This window comes from Theropithecus gelada, chromosome 9 (assembly GCF_003255815.1).
Source record: "Theropithecus gelada isolate Dixy chromosome 9, Tgel_1.0, whole genome shotgun sequence".
Lineage (NCBI taxonomy): Eukaryota > Metazoa > Chordata > Mammalia > Primates > Cercopithecidae > Theropithecus > Theropithecus gelada.
In genome coordinates this window covers 15,117,399-15,138,075 of record NC_037677.1, presented here as the reverse complement: position 1 = coordinate 15,138,075, position 20,677 = coordinate 15,117,399, and the positions used below count along the sequence as shown (strand labels likewise).

Below are 20,677 nucleotides of genomic sequence, written 5' to 3'. Positions count from 1 at the left end.
AACAGGCAAGTTAGAAATAACTGAATATATGGTTATCCTATCTAACTGCTCACAGTCAAAAAATACATTGTTTTACCTAAATAAAAACCATCGGTGGTGCCTCATTTTTGTTTTTGGATTAGTACAGATGAATGACTACAATTAGCTAAGCATTTTTTTGTAATCGTAATTAAGTCCAGGTACATGAAAAACAAACTCAACTCCCTGATGAATAATTTAGAAAATAATATACTTATTACTGAAATTTTGCCCTAAAGCTTTCTCTGCTGTCCAAATAATTTCCCAACTGCATTTCAAATTAAAATCCTAAGTTTTCACCTCTCTCCCCTAGGGGGTTTTTCTGCATTACAACATATTTTAATATGTTTAAATGATAGCAATGCTATAAAGTGTTATTTCTCACTGAAAACAGATTAATATCACTTCATACCTCAGAGAGCATAATAGTAATAAGGTAATAAAACAAAGCAGGATCATCACCACTAATAACCTGAGAGGGAAGTCCTGCTAGGACTTCATCTCTATCACGGAATATTCTGGTCATTACTTAGATGGGAGCGTTTCCCGTATCACATCTCTAATAATTGCTTTTCATGTGTGTGAGACAGGATCTCGCTCTGTCGCCCAGGCTGGAGTCCAATGGCACAATCACAGCTCACTGCAGCCACCACTTCCCTGCCCCAAGTGATTCTCCTTAGTAATTCTATCTTAGCCTCCCGTGTAGCTGGGCCCCACAGGTATATGCCACCGCCCGCAGCTACTATTTTTTATTATCTTTTTTTTTTTTTTTTTTTTGTAGGCTGACAGGGTCTCCCTATATTGCCCAGGCTTGCATGTACTTTTATATAATTACTGTCTTCCTCCCCAAATTTCCATATACCTCTGATGGTCTCATAACATGTCTGACATCACAACCATACAACTCCCACTTGGGTATTTATTTTTTGGAAATGTGAACATATTTGCTTTTATTTCAGCAAAGAGCTTTATCAACTACTCATTTATTCTGACTGTATAATATGCTTAAAGAGGGAGGGAGGGAGGGAGGGAGGGAGGGAGGGAGGCAGGGAGGGACGGACGGACGGATAAAATAAGGAAGAAGGTTTTTTACACCTGGACCTTCAGCTTGTCTGTAGTTAACCAGAATCATGTTTTGAAGATCCATCCATTACTCATCCCTTCCTGTGAATAACCTCACAATGTTCACTGTTTATGATAAACCACAAGTCATCAGCTGGAGTCTAAGCCCATGAGGGCAGGGGCTTTGTCTCCATTCGCTACTGCAGCCCAGCATCTGGAAGAGCACATCGCACACAGTACTACGCCCTCACTGAAGGGAGGAGCGGATGAGTTAAACAAGGTCACTTCGAAGTGTCTGTTTTGCATGGGTTTAGCAAAGCCAGCAGTCCTACTGATAAGACTCCACAAATTTAAAGTTGTTCTGTATTCTAACACATAAATAGTACCAGGGCAGTAACAATGAAAACGTTAAAGACTTTTCAAGCCCACAGAAATTACAAAAAATCTGTCAGAGTTTATATTCCAAAAAGTTCTTTTTTTCTATTTTTTTCTCTTTTAAGCTTTCTTGGGCTTTTGACTGCACTTTTCTTGACACAGTCAATGTACCACACTTAACATGTAGCTCTTTTTTGCTATTATGTGCATCATAACTTCAATTGTAGTTCTAATTATCTTTTAGCTAAAATGCAAGCAAACATAAAGCTTCCCTTTCTATCTTCTAATCCATACTAGTAGTTGCTAAGTCCTATTTGAGAGAAATCGTAGGGTAAATAGGGTAAGTCAGTTTTTGCAAATATTCAACCAAGAAATGATAAATATATTTGGAAGCCTAGCTTTGTACTGTTTGAAGCTAGCAGCTGGGAGTAGGGATATTTAAGTGCTGCTTCCTGGGCCTAAATTAAAACCTCAGAGAATGGGATCAAAGAGGAGGGTGCAGTGAGACCCCCGACGTTTCATTATTCTTCTCTGTACATGTGGATATGTACCAATTCTAGACAGGAGTTCAACATACAAATAATATCTGAAGTACTCAGGAATCGGTTTATAAATAGAAATATCTTCTTCATCCCGGGATCGCCATGTGGCCTGCACATGAGTCTGAGGACTGCATTTGATTTATACCAACAGACTCAACCCTTAAAATGTGTATGTGAACCCCAGATGAAAACCTGTAACGCCCAGTTGAGCTGCAGAGCAACTGTAATAAATGCAATAATGTTAAGTCAGCTTCAAAGACATTCTTCAAAGAAACTCCAAAAACGTTCATGAATGTTTTATAGTTATTTTTAATATTGATGTATTTCATCTTAAAACCAATGCCAAGAGCTGCCGTGAATGGCTCATCTTTTCATGCTGGTGTTTTGCTTGGAGTCTCTGAGAAGACCAAACATTACTTCACAACACTGCAAGATCTAAACCAGTGGCCCCCAACTTTTTTCTGGCAACAAGGACCAGTTTCACTTAAGACAATTTTTCCACGAATGGGGGCCTGGGAGGATGGTTTCAGGATGAAACCATTTGGCCTCTGCCTCAGATCATTAGGCATTAGTTAAGATTCTCAGAAGGGGCGTGCAACCTAGATCTCTCACACACAGTTCCGCTAACACCGATGCTGACCTGACAGGCGGCGGAGCTCAGTCGGTAATGCTCGCTCCCCCTGCTCACCTCCTGCTGTGTGGCCTGGTTCCTAACAGGCCATGGACCAGTACTAGACAGTGGTCTGCGGGTTGGGGATCCCTGATCTAAACAATACTACACAATGTGAAAATCTACGTCCTTGTATGGGACACTTTTAAGGAAGCCCAGCAATCTCAGAGAGCCGGTCACTTCACACGTCCTAGATGAACCAGGAGTCCTGCTGTTCTCTGGGGAATGGCCAGGATAAACTCACTATGGTCACTTACAAATGAATCCTCCAAACACGGGACACCATCATCATCAGTTTTAAATACAGCTGTGGAGCTACGTCTGCTGAGCATTAAATGAACCAAGTTTGGGAGATTCCTGAACTTTGATGGATTTATAGCCCCAAAAGTCACAGCTGACAGACAACTGCACAAGTAGCCAGTAAAGGCCAGGCATGACAGGAGCATACAGAGACATGCATCGGTAATGCCAGGGGCACACTCATTCTGAGAAATGCATGGCCTGGGTGAAGGGCTCACATCTGTAATCTCAGCATTTCGCAAGCCAAGGAAGGAGGATTATTTCAGCTCAGGAGTTTGAGATCGGCCTGGGCAACACAGCAAGGCCTTATCTCCATAATTAAGGTAAAAGAGAAATGTGTGATTCAGGGATTTCATAGTTGTGCCATCATGCTAGAGTGCACTTACACAGACCTAGAGGGTAGAGCCTCCCACACATCTAGGCTACGTGGGATAGCCTCTTGCTCCCAGGCTACAAACCTGTACAACATGCTATTGTCCTGAATACTGTAGGCAACTGGAACACAACGGTAAGTACTTGTGCAACCAAACACAGACACAGTACAGTAAAACATACGGTATAAAGGGTGAATGATGGTATGCCCATACAGGGCACTCACCATGAATGGAGCTTGCGGGACTGGAAGTTGCCCTGGGTGGGAGAGTGGGTGGTGAGTGAGTGTCGAGGCCTAGGGCATGAGTGTACGCCACTGTAGTCTTTAGAAACACTTCATGCTTAGGCTACACTACATTTTCTAAAAATTCGTTCTTCCACAATAAATTAACCTTAGATTACTGTAACTTTTTTGCTTTATAAACTTAATTTTTTCAACTTTTTGACTCATAACATTTGGCTTACACACACATTGGAAACTGTACACAAATATTTCCTTTCTATCCTTATCCTATAAATTATTTTCTATTTTTAAATTATGGTTTTTCACTTTTTAAACATTGTTGTGAAAAACTAAAACACACACACACACACACACACACACACACACACACATTAGCCTAGGCCTACACAGGGTCAGGATCATCAACATCACTGTCTTGCACCAGCACCTCTGTCCCACTGGAAGGGCTTCAGAGGTGACAGCACATGTGGAGTTGCCGTCTTCTGGGGACCTTGTGAAGGCCCTGCCTGAAGCTGTTTCACAACGGGCTTTTTTTTTAAAGAAGGACAACTCTCTAAAATAACAATTAAAAGTATAGTAAATACATAAGCCAGTAACAGAGTCAGTCACAGATTGTCATGATCAAGTACTATGCACTGTGCATAACTGTATGTGCTAGACGTTTATACAACCACAGCACAGTAGGTTTGTTCACAGCAGCAGCATCACCACAGACACCTGAGGAATGTGCTGCACTTCCATGCTACGACGTCACTAGGCGATAGGAATTTCTCAGTTCTGTTATAATCTGACGGGACCATCGTGGTGTACGCAGTCCATCACTGACTGACATACTTTTATGCCGCACGTGACTGTATTTGTATTTGCATGTGAACTGCTAAGCCAAAGAGAGCACGTGCATCTTGTGGGGTGATGAACAGCGTGTGCTGTGAGACCTGTGTGCCTGGGCAGGGGGAGAACTCTAAAGAGGAAGGGGATTTTTTTTTTTTAAGTTGCTTCGATGAATAGAGAAAGCCAGAAAAAAACTGAGCCTTGAGGATTGCTCTCAGAAACTGTCTTCATAATCAATTCACGCATTAAGGTACATGTTGCCAGCACTTAGGTCAGAAAGCACAAAAGAACACTAAAATGAAAAACCAAAAAGTGCAAAAAGCAGCACACCGCAGCTGGGCATGGTGGCGCACACCTGTAATCCCAGCACTTTGGGAGGCCAAGGTGGCCAGATCACCTGAGGTCAGGAGTTCAAGACCAGCCTGACCAACATGGAGAAATCTCATCAATACGAAAAATACAAAATTAGCTGGGCATGGTGGCACATAGCTGTAATCTCAGCTACTTGGGAGGCTGAGGCAGGAGAATCACTTGAACCTGGGAGACAGAGGTTGCAGTGAGCCAAGATTGTGCCATTGCACTCCGGCCTGGGCAATGAGAACAAAACTCCGTCTCAAAAAAAAGAAGAAAAAAAAAAAAAAAAAGCACACTCGCTCACACTTTGGATGCACTCGACCTTATGGTGGCAAAGGAAGCACAGCCGCACACAGCTGAGGGTGTGAGGAATTATGTGTTCCCAGCCTCACTTTCACAAAATTACATGGTCCCAGCATCACTTTCACAAAAATTAGATTTTTGCTCCAAATGGCAAAAATCAATATAGTCAAAGACTTTCCACGTCTTCTTTTGTTGTTCTAAGAATGACACACACATCCTCTTAAGACTAGTCTTTCTCTCACATACTGAGCACTCACAATCTCTTGATACTCCCCTCTAAAGCGCATGTCACCAGCTTTCTCTGTGCAGAGGAAGAAGCCTGCATATAAAGAAGAGGAAGTGGGAAAGAGACTTACACCAGGAATTGGTGAAGCCCCTTCCCTGCCCACCAGCCAGACGTGGGTGTCCCCTAGACAGAGACTACTGCTCTGGGCAGAAAGTGTGGACGATGAAGCCAAGGACTGCATTTTCTACAGCCAACTGCGGTCCCTGAAGAGGGGCCTGCAGCGAAGATGAAAACCATAAGCATTGCTGACAGATCAACAAAGGCCAGGCCGTGCTGGTTGTTTTTTCATAAGCGACGACAATATTGTACACTGGTAAGAGACCCGGGCTTTGCAAAAACTGCATCATATTAGTTACTTAGACCCTTTCATCATGGATAACAAGGAATTTTCTTTTTTTGGTAGAACAAAGTGGACAATCTGGCCACTTATCTTCTGCTCATGCTTTAGATTTCGACACAATCATTTTTTCCTAAGAAAGCTGTAAGTGAAATTCCCTTATTCCAGTTGCACCATACAATCACCCTCCTGGTAAATTTTATACTTCGGAGTGCAGTCACTTCACTGATTAATGACTGGCCCCTAAGAAGTTCCCAGAAGCAGGCACAGTATCTGTTCTTGCTTAACAAGCAATCCCCACTGTCAGTCACAGCGTCTGACCCACATGGCCAGCATTTTTCCCTCCGGGTTCTCATTGAGCTCCCAAGCAAGCTGGCTGCAAGTTGCTGTTGTTGGAGACATGGTCTCACTATGCTTCCCATGCTACATTTGAACTCCTGGGCTCAAGTGATTTTCCCACCTCAACCTTCTGAGCAGATGGGACAAGAAGCATGCGCCACTGCACCACGCTCGCTGGCTGAAATTGTGTAAACACTAGCCTCTCTCTGTGTGTGATTTTGGGACAGGTCAACTACTTTGCTGGTCCACTACCAGCCATCAAGAAGTATGTCAAGGAGCAAGGATAGAGGCTATTGGCTAAGATGAAAAGAATAATGGCCCAAGAAGCTTTCACATATGGGTGTGATAGGGAGGGGGTCTTACCTTCTTAGGCAAGTCAAATTTCACTTTCTTCCCAAGGTAACCACCAGAACCCAGAAGACAGGGAATGCGCCTAGTTTGAGAAGTTTGCTGAAGGACCACACGGATGGTGAAGTCAGCAGGGTAGAGACATGATAGAAATGAGACTCCAAGACAATCAATATTCTTCAAGTAACAGACAATAGCATAGATATGGGTGGATCAGCCTCACATTAAAAACAGTGCCCTACTGAAATGCACGCTGTTTGGGGAAGGGATGGTATCTCACTCACACTTAACAAGATGACAGACTTCTCACAGTGTGCTGATGATTTCCCTAGAAGATTACATATGGAAAAGACAGGCAGGCACATACATTCCAGAAAATAAAAATACATTAGTGCAAGGCAGACTGCAACCATAACTAACAACTATGTGAATTCTTTAGTTATAAGAAGGAGCTTATATATAAAGTTAACAGTGCGTAGTTGGTTAGGTTTTGGCTGTTACATAAAAAGTTGTATTTAAAATAAACAATGAGTAGCTAAGGCAAATGGACTGATGAGCCCGGGGGACATTTAAACAGAAGTGCTCATTTTAATGACAAAACTTAGAGCTCTAAAGGAAGTGAGGGGGCACAGACCAGCCAAAAAAAATCACATGCTTAAGAGAAGAAAGTGTGACATGTGTTAGCATGGATCACTTTTAAGGATGGGAAAGGTTTGGAGGGTCTTATATAAGTGATAGTAATCAGAAAAATTGTATTTTGGGCTATTTCAAGGACTGTATTCTTTAGAGGGAAGCAAATTATGTTCAAACATTTTTTAAAAAGATAATATTTGAGAGTAGAACCCACTGAGGAAAAAAAGCCCGTTTCTGATACTAAAATGTGCAACATATGATGTCCTTCTAGAGCCCTTCACCCACATCATGCTCTCTTAGCCACCAGGGAAGAATCCCACTGGCTTCTTCCCTCACATCCAATAATACTCTTTCCTCAGTCCCTCAACAGAAACAGGTTAGTCATGTTTAAGGACTGAAAAGTCATACATCTTCACCTTTGCCCTTGTTTTGACAAACTTTCTCTTCTCTAAAGAAAAAAGAAGGCCGGGCGCGGTGGCTCAAGCCTGTAATCCCAGCACTTTGGGAGGCCAAGACGGGCGGATCACGAGGTCAGGAGATCGAGACCATCCTGGCTAACACGGTGAAACCCCGTCTCTTCTAAAAAATACAAAAAACTAGCCGGGCGTGGTGGTGGGCGCCTGTAGTCCCAGCTACTCCGGAGGCTGAGGCAGGAGAATGGCGTAAACCCGGGAGGCGGAGCTTGCAGTGAGCTGAGATCCGGCCACAGCACTCCAGCCCGGGTGACAGAGCGAGACTCCGTCTCAAAAAAAAGAAAAAAGAAAAAAGAAAAAAATGCTCCCATAAGGAACACAAGAACCGCATGTATAGCACGAGATACTACACGAGCCAAGACGATGAATCCAGGTTTGGAAGGTAAAGAGGAAAAGACTCAGACCAACATCACAATTTTATATAAAAATGCATTTGAAACTGCCAGGTGTGGTGTGCACCTGTGGTTCCAGCTACACAAGAGGATGAGGCAGGAGGATCACCTGAGCCCAGGAGCTCAAGGATGCAGTGAGCTATGATCACACTTGTGAATGGCCACTGCACTCTAGCCTGGGCAACATAGCAAGACCTCGTCTCCAAAAAAGAAAAAAAGAAAAAAAATGCATACGAAGATGGGATTTCTGGCCTTGATCATTCCAGAAGACCCAGAGATAGCCTCAGCATGTCCACTGGCTTAGATTTTGCTCTTTTTGACTTAGATTACTTGGAGATGTGATTACAGGGCTGAAAGAGAAATTTTTGTGCACATATACACAGACACACACACCCAATCATGGTAAGATGCATGCTTATACACTGCTTCACATTAAGACAGAGACAAGTTAACAGAACAATTCACACCTTGTCTTTATTAATTGCTTGAATATTAAACTGACAACCTTTATACAAATATGAATGTAATCCCATGGCTCTAATGGGGACTAGGTAGATAAACACATTTGGTGCCAGTAAAATTGCAAAAAAAAAAAAAAAAAAAAAAAAAGGTTCAAAGAACTATCGTAAATATTATTCCACTACTGGCTCCAGGGAAAGAATTTGCAAATACAAAAAATGGCAAGATTAATAGCTAACATGTATAAGGTGTTATCATATAACAAACAATGTTTTCACCATCACAACATCCCATGCAATCGGTACAACTGTTATCATGATTTTACAGATGTGCTATAAGGTTAAGTAACTTGCCCAAGGTCACACAGCCAATAAACAGCAGGGCTGAACTTTGAACTGAAGCCAACAGAATCCAAACTCTCTGCTCTAGAATCCAAGCTGCACTGCCTGCCTTTCTATGGAAAAATATCTATAACTCTACAGAATAGAAGTTCAACTGATGAAAAACAGAGTTCCAGTTTCCACAAAAACTCCTGCATTGCTAAGTTATATCAAATTACACACAAAAACCAATCACAATCTACTTCTTACTTCTCCATTTCCCACAACCCATTTGCCCTGCGATCACAAGATGCTCCAAGTTCACCTCTAATGTGGAGCTTGCAAGGTCTTCCATTCTGCAGCTCTTCCCACTGCACCATTCCACATGCACACTTTCCTTAATTCCGATCGATGCCCAAAACAATTCTGACCCCCACCTTTTCTAACATTGCCATCTGTCCGTGACTGCACACACCTGTTACCAACTTTCCTCATCAACACTCCCACTGCCTTACAGTAAGAACCATTAATTTAGCACTTAATTACCTTGTATTCTTGTCATGAAAGCAGACACGCCCAGGACAAATCCTTTTTCTGAGCCCAACATTTCCACCCACCATTTGTTAAGCACATCAACAACTTTTATAGTAATACTTGCAATTCGAACCTTCTAAGGAAACAGCTACTCCCTTTATATAATATCATATGACTTTTATGTGCCTTAACATACTTGCTCTGCAATCTTACCTGTGTTATACTGACAATTTGAAGACGAGGTCTGTTCAAAGGAAAAATAAACTTAACGCCCTATCAAACCATTACAAAATGGCGATCAAATTGTATGCAACATAAAGTTACATGTGAGTTTCTCTTCTAGGGCCCCCTATTTAGCATTTTTCACAATGCATCTGTTTGTCTATAAATTGTTCTAGAATATTAGTTCACATTGATTTGTGTGTTTTATCTGTAACACACAATAGGCACTGCCCTAGCCTGTATTTCTCCTGATCATACAGGACTGTGGGTGTGTGTGAGAGGGAGAGATGTTCATGACATCACAACCAACCCTCGAGAAAAGGGCAGAATGCGGAGGAGCCTCGAGAAAAGGGCAGAATGCGGAGGAGCGTAAATTACTAGTGCATGATTCATACTCCAAAACTCAACTCTGATGTCTGGCTTTCAAGACCTTCCATTTTATGGCTCTTCTCAAGCTATTCTCTACCAACCCCGCGGAAGAGGGCAGAATGCAGAGGAGAGTAAAATAAGGGGATGAGAACACTGACGAATATAGCCATCGTGCCTTCTTCAAGAGCAGAAATAAAGTTACCTTACAAACTGTTTAACCAAGAGCCTGGAGGATGACAATACAAAGACTAGACACAAGGGGGAGCCAGTGGGTCCATCTTAAAAGTAACTGGAGACTAGGAAATTGGGCTTTTAAGAATTTTAAATTCCACAGACAAGCCACAAAATGGGAATGAATGAAGTCTAAGAGGAACAACAGATGCCATGAAGGAAAGCAGCAATGAGCAGGAGACACGGAGATTTCTTGTTTTTAAATTCAGTTCTGAACTGAATTAAAAAACCAAAAGAATTTTAATCGTGTTCTTCAATGTGAACTTAAAAACAAACAACATTTGAGAAGGATGGCTTGGGAATGGCTCACTCACATATTAGCAAAATGTCAAAACTTTTTATGGTATACAAATTTGATGTTGAAGAAAAAAAAAAGCAAAGAGTAATTTTTAAAATTCCCTGCCTTTGTTAAATTTATTTAACACCACTGCCCCCATAAACCACAAAAATCGTAATGTTAATGGGCTTCTCTTAGCTTCTCCTATATTGTATTCTATTTTTAACCTTCAAGATTAAAAAAAAACTTTCTGAAATGCATGTCGGTTCCAGATAAACTGACCTTAATTTCAGGAAGTGTTCTATGATAAATATATTGTTGATAAAGGTTTTAAATATTGCTACTGAAGATGTAATTATAGATGCTCAAGTTTTCGTACTATTGAAGTACATTAATTAAAACTTGGCACAGTTGAAGGAAATCAGAGAACATATGAAAAGAGGGTGACGTGCATTCATATCGAGGATAGCATAATTATTACTTTTGATAAAGATGTTCGGAAGAAGGCAAGAGCGCTGTGCCTGTAATAACTTTAATCATCGTTCAATACAAAAGAACCAATCCATCAAAATCCAAAGGGATTTGCTTACTGTTATGCTTTTAGAAAGCTCATCAGGTATTTCCAAATGCTTCCTAATGACAATAATTAAACATCTGGTAATGGTGACCTACTTGTGGCTGCTGAACTTCCTTGGATAGTCTTTTGCATTAATTATGTACATGCTGGGAACTGAGAGAGAACTTACATTATGAATAATAACTCAGGACCACAAGAGAAGTCAGAAACCGACAGGGGCAGCTCCCTGCTGTCCTCACTGCTATCTGTATTAAGGCCTTGTTAGCGCTCTTGTATTTGGGGACAGATGCTACATAAAAATTGCAAAAGCACCAAGCTAAGGCATGCATGCATCTTGATGTAAACATGTTGTGAGGAAACAGCCTTCTAATAACCATTCAACACTGTGCCTAAGGGGGGAAGAGGCAAGCTGTCACATTTTCTAAATTTTCTCTGTGTGGAATTATGACCTGATACAAAGTTTGACCGTAAACTTATCAAATAAGGCCCAGGTCTGTTGGCAATAGCATAAATAAGAAAAGCTAGATCACAGCTGGGCACGATGTCTGTAATTCCAGCACCTCTGGGAGGGCTGATTCATAAGTTTGAGATCAGCCTGGGCAACAGAGGAGACCCCACCTCTACAAAAAAAAAAAAAAAAACTCAGAAAAGCCAGATTGAGAACATGCACACTTTCAAACATTTCACAGTTCCTTAAATTTTGGGGTGAAATGGGAGAGAAAGGTAGGAACTGAGACAATGAAGTTTTTATTGGCCTGAAATTCATTTGATGATAAAATAATTATTGTCAAAAAAAAAAAAAAAGTCTACTGGGATCATTTGACAATCACCTGATAACCATTTATTCTCATGATTTTAGTAATTAACACATCACTGCTACCTTTCTGCTTCTTGGCATTTTTTTTGTTCTTTTTTGGTTTTTTTGTTTGTTTGTTTCTGTATTTGTTTTTGAGATGGAGTCTTGCTCTGTTGCCCAGACTGGAGTACAGTGGGTTGCCCAGACTGGAGTACAGTGGCACGATCTCGGCTCACTGTAACCTCCGCCTCAAGTGATTCTTGGTTCAAGGGATTCTCCTGTCTCAGCCTCCCGAGTAGCTGGGATTACAGGCACACACCACCACACCTGGCTAATTTTTGTATTTTTAGTAGAGAGGTGGTTTTGCCATGTTGGCCAAGCTGGTCTCAAACTCCTGACCTCAAGTGATCCGCCTGCCTCGGCCTCCCAAAGTGCTGGGATTACAGGCGTGAGCCACCATGCCCGGCTGCTTCTCAGCTTTTTAAGAGACCAACAACATGAGTGGATTTATTCAAATGTTTTTTTAAAAATGTGTTTTACACCTTTTGGTAAAGATGTAAAAATAAGTACTAGTACTAATAACTAGATACTATTTTAAATTACAGTATTCCTTAGAATAAATTCAATTACCTGAATTCTGAATATCATTTAATAAATGCCAAAAATAAGGTCAGGATCCAGTAAGGAAAACAAATCACAAAACAAATCCTTAATATAAGGAAGAAGGTAAACAGGTAACTGCAGCACACCTACCACCCACGGAGCTGAGAAAATTCAGTAATGAGAACTTAGAAGCCTGAAAGTGGCACCAGGGGCAGATGGAACCCATCCTCTGAGGAGAAGACGCTGGGTGCTGAGGCTGAGGCTGAGGCATGAGGAGCTTAGCAGGACCTCCTGAAGCTGGGACCCTGCCCCACGTGGGCTGGTGCTGATTCCGTCAAGGGGGCCTAAAGATGTGGACAGGCGGGGAAAAAATCTAAAAACTAGAAGGAACTGCCAATTAATGACTACTGCTGGGCAATGCAGACAGGAACAGGAAGCAAACAGGGAACATGTCCCCCCTCCTACCTGCCAGGCTCCAGCTCCCTCTAAAGCTCCAGGAAGCAGCTGGCAAAGGAAACGTCTCCTCAAAAAGCAGAGCACAAATGGCTGAACTGCAGCTGAGAAATAACAACTTAATCCCAGTACATTCTCACTGAGCCTCAATTTCCTCACCTATAAAATGGATAAAATACCAGAGCCCATTCACAGAGTTCATCACATGTGTTAAAGTAAGTGCAGCACTTGTAACTGTGCATGTCACAGAAGACATGCTAAATTTATATATATTATTTTCAAAGTGTTTTAGTTTCCACAATTTCACTGCTTAGAATTTACCTACAAATTCCATGTTCTTAGTGAAGAGAATCACAGTGCAGAGCACACACAGCACTGGCTTGGTGCACACCCTCGGGAATCGGGTCCTGAAAGGCAGACCCAGCACAAAGCGAGGAACCAGGAGACCCGCACCTCCCAAGAGGCTCTGCCTCCAACGAGGTTGATACACAGGGAAAACCAACACCTGTCATCTGCCCTGAGTTTCTTCCACTAAATAACAGAGCAAGAGAAAACTATGTCTAAGGGGTTTTTTCCCCCAGTATTTAAAAATATATTACAAAAACTCTTTTTAGTTTTTTTAATGATCTAATTTGCCAAACTTGCAAAAAAGTAGAGAGGATAATTTAATGAACTCCTATGTATCACTCACTCGGCTGCAGTAATTATTAATCTTCGCCAAAACCGTTTCATTGCTTCATTTTTTTAATTTTTGGCTGCAGTATTTTAAAGGAAGTGCCACTCACGTTGTAGCACCCAGAGGCCATTTCTTAATGGTTCATAGGATTATGCTAGATGATACATAATAACATGTAAATGAAGACATAATAGCATACAGGAATAAAGGTGTATTAATTCTTTTCCTTAAGGTATACATCTGGATCACTTTTTATTTTCCCCCCACTGTGAATCAATTTACATTTTTAATGTAAAAGGATGGTGAAAATGACTCCACTGAAAAAGCCACCAAGCTCCACTCAGGATAACGCTATTAATTTCTAATTCATACTACCTGACTCAGTAAAGCCTTACTTCTCTTCTTCCTATAGTGCAAGTTAGTACCTAGTTAGAACCTGTTTTACTAAGCCACGCCATCTAGGTTATAAAACACAAACCCAAGGGCCTTCAATGATAGGTACTTTTATTGAAATTAGCACTATTGTTGCTTCCGAACATGCATTTTCTTCCCTAGAAATAATCCATTCAAGGGTTATTTACATTAGCCACAAACTAGAATTAGCATCTTCATTTTCATAAAATGAATTTACGAAAAAGTACTCAGAAATCTCTCAGAATTTATTTAACTTTGTGTAAGGTAGAAAACCTATTAATTTAAAATGCATATGTTTCCCCCAAATTGTCCCCTCTATTGTTGAAATAACCCATAACATCAATAACTCTAAGAAAACACAATGTAAACTGTAACCTAAAATACTAGCCAAACATAGCTACATATTACATGCAATTTTTCCCCCTGCCTCTCCTTCCATTGCGTGTATTTCTCTCCCAACTCAAATTATTGGGAAGATAATTTTATAATTTGAAACTAATTTCTAAATATTTCCTTGATTTTAACTAAGGCTTATCATAGGACAGAAGTTTACATAACCACAAATAATATCTCGATAAATACTTACATTATCTATGTTTATTTTTCTCTAAACAGGGGCAATTTGAAAGTTAGAATAAAATTTTAGTACATAAAGAACATCTTTAACACAGGGGTATTTTCAAAGGAGCTTACACAGATGTATGTCACTCTGCGCAGGGCTGCTGCACACACCTGGGTTTAAGGGAGCCTCGGAGGGCATGGCCATGTACACGGCAGCCCTCATCACACGGATGCTGAAATGCACAGCAAAACCGGGCAAATGGAGATGCATTTGAGAATAAAGTGTATGTGTCATTCGCTCACTGATCCGAATCCACACTAATGCACATGTGAATAGACAACTCTCAGGCTTAGAAAGTGTAAGTTCAGCAACCACTAGGCATCCCTTGGCTGAAGTTGCCAATACCAGATTCCATCAGTACCAAACAGGATAGCAACTCCTGCACAGCAAGAATGCAAGGAACTAAGCAAAACAGAAGCTATGCTTGGCTGTTTCCAGACTGGAAAATTATTTTAAAACATGACATGGAAATACTGTGTTTCATTATAATTTTTTAAATTTTTTTTTTGGTTGTGTGCCAATTTATTCCTAATACTCAATACTACCACTGAGGAGCTGAAACTACTGACATAATGAAATAGTAATGTAAATAAGTGTTACTCTTTAAAAAAAATTGAATTGACAACATTCGTTTCTTTTGCACATTAAATTCGCTTTTTACATGGGGCAGAAACACTCAGATTATGACTAATGGAACTGGTAGAGATAGTTTGAGGATTCTGTGTAACACAGAGGTTTTCAGCTTTTGACATAAGATAGCCCTTCAGAGCATCGTGGGAATCTCAGATAAAACTCATTTTTAATTGAAGCTATAATCACTCTACTTGAGAAACAAGGAACAAAAAGATACATTTCTTGTACCCAAGGTGCTGACAAAGCTACTCATCTATAATTAATAAAGGAACAGTTTATTATGAAACAATACAGTTTCAAATATGCTAAAAGAAATGTACAAATAAAGTACCTCGGGACATTTACACAGTGCAAATGTCAAACTTTTGTATTGATCATGCCTGATTAGGGTCCCCTTTTTTCCCCAAATTTGATGAAAGAACATGAATTGGCTAACCACCGCTCTGATGGCCTGATGGAGTTAATCAACGCGAAGCAACTTGGTAGGAGAAAAACAGGGGCAAATCTATTTTCTACAGAGGTTAGAAAAAGCAAGTGAGAGCTATTAGTACAGCTGAATGTTTCATTGCATAGAATAAAGGGGAAAGAAGCAAGAATGAGCATGACCTATTTATTCATCTGCAGCAAAAACTGGGTCTGGCTATGGTTCATCCATCATCTGGCCTTCATCCAGATTCAATGGTCTACAATTAAAGAATCACAGAGATCAGGATTATTATCAAATCTTGGGCAAAACAGCTGTCAAAGGAGGGACCGCCCAGACAGTAAATGAGATAACAGAGAAAAGAGGCTCTGGCTTTCAGACAAGTCAGTGTAGAAGGTTTTATCCAATCAATGTTAGATAAAGGTTCCCAATCATGGAGTAGTGCAGCAGTCCCAGAAAGAGGCAGATTTCTAACCTGCAAGTCCCACTGGAAAGAAGATCCTGCAGCCAGATCCTGCACATAAGCAGCCTGGGGAGAGGGTCAAATTCTGCTCCTTTGACCTGCAGGCCTAACCGTGAAGGCTACTACCAGGCAGGGAGCTACTTAAGACAATTGCTCGGCTGACATCTCAGAGTTCCTAAAATGCACTTCTGATCCTTTCATCAGTATTCCTCATTCTCAACATGCTCCCTTTCCCCAACATCACTGATCATCAGAAAAATGCAAATCAAAACTACAATGAGATATCATCTCACCGCAGTTAAAATGGCTTTTACCCAAAAGACAGGTAATAACAAACGCTGGCAAGGATGTGGAGAAAAAGGAAACTTCATACACTGTTGGTAGGAATGTAAATTAGTACAACCACAATAGAAAACAGTTTGGAGGTTCCTTAAAAACTAAAAATAGAGCTATCACATGATCCAGCAATCACACTGCTGGGTATATACTCCAAATAAAGGAAATCAGTACATCAAAGAGATATCTGCACGCCAGTGTTCATTGCAGCACTATTCACAATAGCCAAGATTTGGAAGCAACCTAAGTTTCTATCAACAGATGAATGAACTTCTGTTATATAGAAGAAACTTCATATATAATAAAGAAAATCCGGTACAAACACACAATGGAGTTACTATTCAGCCATAAAAAAGAGTGAGATCAGCCAGGTGCGGTGGCTCGCACCTGTAATCCCAGCACTTTGGGAGGCAAAGCCAGGAGTTCGAGACCAGCCTGGGCAACATGGTGAAACCCCATCTCTACTAAAAATACAAAAATTAGCCCAGTGTGGTAGTAGGTGCCTGTAATTCCAGCTACTCGGGAGGCTGAAGCAGGAGAATCCTTTGAATCTGGGAGGCCGAGGTTGCAGTGAGGCGAGATAGTGCCACTGCACTCCAGCCTGGGGGACAGTGAGAAACTGTCTCAGGACAAAAAAAAAAAAATCAAACTGAAGATCACTACGTTAAGTGAAACAAGCCAGGCACAGAAAGACAAACATCACATGTTCTCATTCATTTGTGGGAGCTAAAAATTAAAACAACTGAATTCATGGAAATAGAGAGTAAGATGATAGTTAGCAGAGGCTGGGAAGGGTGTGGGGCTGGGAGCAGGGGAGTGGAGTTAAAGAGTACAAAAATATAGTTAGAAAGAATGAATAAGAACTAGTATTTGCTAGCAGAGCAGGGTGACTATAGTCAACAATAATTTCATTGTACATTTAAAATAACTAAAAGAGGCCAGGTGCAGTGGCTCACGCCTATAATCCTAGCACTTTGGGAGGGCCGAGGCGGGCAGACTGTCTGAGCTCAGGAGTTCGCGACCAGCCTGGGCAACATGGCAAAGCCCCGTCTCTACTAAAAATACAAAAAAATAGCCAGGCGTAGTGGTGCAGGCCTGTCATCTTGGCTACTCGGGAGGCTGAGATAGGAGAATTGCTTGAACTCGGGAGGTGGAGGTTGCAGTGAGTTGATATCGCACCATTGCACTCCAGCCTGGGCAACAGAGCTTTGTAACATGAAGGATAAATGCTTGGGGCAGATAACCCATTTACTCTCATGTGATTATTAGCCATCACATGTCTGTACCAAAATATCTCTTATGCCCCATAAATATACACACCTAATATGTATCCACAAAAATTAAAAATTAAAAAAGTTCCTTCTCTACTTCCAAGCATCTGATTTTAGACGAAAATGGAGCTGACAGGCCCACTGAACACAGGGGAGTGGTGCCCTGTTTGTGCTTCAGAGGTTCCAGAAGTGTCAAACATTTTAAAGAAGCTGTGTCATTCTTCCATTCATCCACAAAACTTTTCATTTCCCCCTCAGTTTTTGTTATTCCCAAAGAATTCTTTAAAAGAAAAAACCAGAACATGTATTCCGTGACCAATTACTGAAATTCTGAAGACAAGCTGGAGGCTACAGTAGCTGGCCTTTGGGACTGGGTGCTGCCCTCCATGAAGCCTGGGCCTGAATCTGCAGTGTACAATGTTTGGGCGCCTCATTCGACCAGCCCTGGTGTTGCTTCATCTTTTCGCCTTGGCACTCCAGTTCTGCCTTCTCTTGGCTTAGCAGGCTGGGGCCTCAGGGCCACAGCAGCACAGGGAGTGTGTCCGGCTGCAATGCTTCCTTAAGGATGACACTCCCTTCCTCACCTCGCTTCTGCCGCCAAGACCAAAGAGACCAGAGGTGCAAGTTCTTGTTTTTAATACATTTGGTTATGTCACTGTCTGAATCGATAGCAAAGGCAGTCGGAAACCTTTTTCTTTTTTCTTTTTTTTTGAGACAGAGTCTCACTCTGTTGCCCAGGCTGGAGTGCAGTAGCATGATCTCGGCTCACTGCAACCTCTGCCTCCCGGGTTCAAGCGATTCTCCCGCCTCAGCCTCCTGAGAAGCTGGGATTACGGGTGTGCACCGCCAGGCCCAGCTAATTTTTGTATTTTTAGTAGAGGCGGGGTTTCACCATGTTGGTCAGGCTGGTCTCAAAATCCTGACCTTGTGATTGGTTCACCTTGGCCTCCCAAAGTGCTGGGATTACAGGTGTGAGCCACTGTGCCTGTCTTTTTTTTTTTTTTTTTTGACAGTGTCTCCCTCTGTTGCCCGGGCTGGAGCGCAGTGGTATGATCTCAGCTCACAGCATCCTTTGCCTCCCGGGTAGCTGGGATTACAGGCATGCACCACCACATCCGGCTAATTTTTATATTTTTAGTAGAGACAGGGTTTCACCATGTTGGCCAGGCTGGTCTTGAACTCCTGACCTTAGGTAATCCGCCCACCTTGGCCTCCCAAAGCGCTGAGATTACAGGCATGAGCCACTGTGCCTGGCCCAGAAAACATTTTCTTAGTCAAATTGGCAATTGCTACAGTCTGTCATTTCAGAAAAAGCTGTGAAGGTGTGTGCCAGGCAGGTCTTAGTGTGGAGAACGTTGAATCCCCTCCTCTGATTCACTTCTTTTCTTTTTTTTTTTTTTTTTTTTTTTGAGACGGAGTCTCGCTGTGTCACCCAGGCTGGAGTGCAGTGGCGCAATCTCGGCTCACTGCAAGCTCCGCCTCCCAGGTTTACGCCATTCTCCTGCCTCAGCCTCCGAGTAGCTGGGACTACAGGCGCCCGCCACCACGCCCGGCTAGTTTTTTGTATTTTTAGTAGAGACGGGGTTTCACCATGTTAGCCAGGATGGTCTCGATCTCCTGACCTCGTGATCCACCCGCCTCGGCCTCCCAAAGTGCTGGGATTACAGGGTTGAGCCACCGCGCCCGGCCGATTCACTTCTTTTCTATGATGGCTTACAGAGAATTGGCAGACAGTACAGAACTGCTTCCTGGTGGGTGGGTGTGGTATGTGTGTGAAGAGAGAGGGAGAGACAGGGAGGGAAAGAGAGGGTAAGAGGGAAGGGGATCCTACTGAATAGAGGCAACATAAGTAAAATCACAATTACAAAGTTTTTTTTAAATAAAAAAAAAAAAAATCTGCCTAACTTTTCATGCCTAATACACTCAGTTAAAGTTAATAATAATTAAGATTTCCAGAATGTGTTTATTAAAATAGCAATTCAAATAAGCTAGGGGATAATCATACTTAAAAAGAAATTCTAAGGCCGAGCGCAGTGGCTCATGCCTGTAATCCCAGCACTTTGGGAGGCCAAGGCAGGCGGATCACCTGAGGTCAGGAGTTCGAGACCAGCCTGACCAACACGGAGAAGCCACGTATCTACTGAAAAAAACAAACAAAAAAAGCCGGGAGTGGTGGTGCATGCCTGTAATCCCAGCTCCTCAGGAGGCTGAGGCAGGAGAATCACTTGAACCCGGGAGGCAGAGGTTGCAGTGAGCCGAGATTGTGCCATTGCACTCCAGCCTGGGCAACAAGAGTGAAACTACATCTCAAAACAATAAAAACAAAAAAGAAATGATGGGCCTGGCACAGTGGCTCACACCTGTAATACCAACAGTTTGGGAGGGCGAGGCAGGCAGATCACGAGGTCAGGAGTTCAAGACCAGCCTGGCCAATATGGTGAAACCCCGTCTCTATTAAAAATATGAAAAGTAGCCTGGCATTGTGGCACACGCCTGTAGTTCCAGCCACTCAGAAGCCTGAAGCAGAAGAATCACTTGAATCCGGGAGGCAGAGGTTGCAGTGAGCTGAGATGGTGCCACTGCACTCCAGTCTGGGCTTTTTGAGACTTCATCTCAGAAAAGAAAAAGAAAAAGAAAAGAAAAATTCTAGGCTGGGTGTTCACACCTATAATTCCAGCACCATGGGAGGCCAAGGCAAGAGGATTACTTGAAGCCAGGATTTGAGATCAGTCTGACAACCAAGTGAGACCCTGACTCTCCAAAAAAAAAAAAAAATTAAATTAGCCAGGCATGGTGGCATATGCCTGTAGTCCCAACTACTTGGAAGGCTGAAGGCTGATGCGGGAGGATAGCTGAGCCCAGGAGGCTACAGTAAGCCAGGATTATACCAGTGCACTCTAGCCTGGATGACAGAGCAAGATCTTATCAAAAAAAAAAAAGAAGAAGAAGAGAAAAAAAATTCCCATGTTTTCATGAACCACTGATTTCTTTATCCTTAAATAGAAGCCAATTCTCAAAAAAAGAAAAATCCCCATTTAAGTACAGAAGGTACATTACTGAACTCTGGCATGTATATATTCATACCATGCTGACTAATTACATGGCTGATCAAACAGCC

General features: G+C 42.0%; 1 protein-coding gene across 11 annotated transcripts in view; it reads right to left on the bottom strand.

Moving 5' to 3' along the window:
• PARD3 (par-3 family cell polarity regulator) overlaps positions 1-20,677 on the bottom strand; it is a 720,507-nt gene that overhangs the window by 542,436 nt on the left and 157,394 nt on the right. The window lies entirely within an intron of this gene.